General features: G+C 45.4%; 1 protein-coding gene across 1 annotated transcript in view; it reads left to right on the top strand.

The window, feature by feature from the left end:
* spri (Src homology 2 domain-containing protein sprint) overlaps nucleotides 1–1,637 on the top strand; it is a 64,986-nt gene that overhangs the window by 3,496 nt on the left and 59,853 nt on the right. The gene's annotated exons all lie outside the window — the stretch shown is intronic.

Genomic DNA, 1,637 nt, shown 5'->3' with positions numbered 1-1,637 from the left:
GAAAAATCACCGTGATTGGGAACGAACGTGATCGAATCACGAGTGACTCGAAAGTAGCAGTTTTAGCCATCACTAATTTCTATTGTTACACGTTTCTGTTATTCGGGTCGAAGCAGTGATAAAAAATTGTGTTCGATATCTCGGAGCAGTTTTCATCGTTGCTGACTCCGGCTGAAAAATGACTTGGTCTCGAAGCCGACGGTCTAGTTTCTTGCCGGGTGCGAAGAGAAAAATTTGTTGTCGTACGGTGAGGCGATTCAGCGCGTTCGCCATTAACGGGACGCGTTTCCTCTCCGGCCTCGCCCCTCACTGTATCCCGCGTGCTCTTCCGGCGAACGTTTTTCGGTATTGAACCGGCGGCGGACGCGGCGGCGTGGCTGGAATTTTATAAACGACGGCGAAATATATATCCGTGTCGATGCCGAGGGTCGGAAGGTATGCAAAGGGGGTAAAAAGCGAAGGAGCATCCACGGCCGAGGGGTTCGGAACGCCGACTCGGCTGAATCCCGTTTAATGCAAATCTTCTCATGCACCGTGGATATCTCTCGCCGTGTTCCGTCGCAGAATTAATGTCCCCGATGTTTCCTTTTCATTTCCGGCCCTGTCGCGAGTCGCCAAATTTGATGGATACACCAAATTTCAACCCCTCTTCCCAGCGGTCGTACCGAAACAGTTTTCATTTCTTTCTCGTGATCCAACCATGAAAAATGATCATTCGACGTCATTCGTAGACGCGTATAATATCTCGATGTCGTTTCCAATGATCAGAATTTAGTGAGATTCCCAATATGGTGAATTCGTTTTGATAAAATGAACGTTGGACGAGTCACTCATCGCTACTGAATCGTCCCGCGTTGGTACTTCGCTCGATCACTCGGGCCATAATTGGAGTCGGACAAAAGGCGAGTGACAATCGCGTTTCCAGTAGGAAGGCAATTAGGCGAAATTTGAATGGGTCTAGAACGGGTGGGCGATTATGCAGGAGCACGAAGTCCATCCCCGGCGTCTTTCACCCTTGAGAGAAGGGACTATTACGTCCCCGGGCAGCTTAAAAACGTTTTAACTCGCCGCGCGGATAAGAACAGATGGTCCCGTGTCCTCGTGTCCCGTCGGAAACACGCAAACGTGCGAGTTAATGCTCGCTGGAATATTCAAAAGTAGTCACGGAACGTCTATTTTTCACGCTGCTCTTCCAGCTGGCATTAAGGGGGTAGATCCAGATAGTTAAGCGATAAGGTAGACCGTCAATGTTATCCAGAAAATTAGCCAAAAATGTGGGTTAACGGAAATATATTTTTCGTCCTTGTACAGCTAGTAACAACGAAATTGAGCCAGCTACGTGCATGTGTTAGTCTCCCCTAGAAGGACAAAATTCAAAACGAGTAATAAGTCAACATCTTATTTTTGCGATGCTTGATCTCGCATTGATATTGTTGGATTTTAACATAATTTTGACACGTCAAAATAAAAATAATGTTAACGCACGCACATTACCAGCACCTACATTAAAATTCTTTTTATTTTGACGCGTCAAAATTAAATACCCTACCCCATATTGAACAAAATAAAAAATATTCTATCCCACACTGAACGAAATAAGATATAATGGACTACAAAATATTTCTTACATACTGAAC

This window comes from Ceratina calcarata, unplaced genomic scaffold (assembly GCF_001652005.2).
Source record: "Ceratina calcarata isolate Rehan_Ccalc_2016 unplaced genomic scaffold, ASM165200v1 scaffold77.2, whole genome shotgun sequence".
NCBI classification, from domain to species: Eukaryota; Metazoa; Arthropoda; class Insecta; order Hymenoptera; family Apidae; genus Ceratina; species Ceratina calcarata.
The sequence above is the reverse complement of the archived record's forward strand: the minus strand, read 5'-3'. Positions and strand labels throughout refer to the sequence as shown.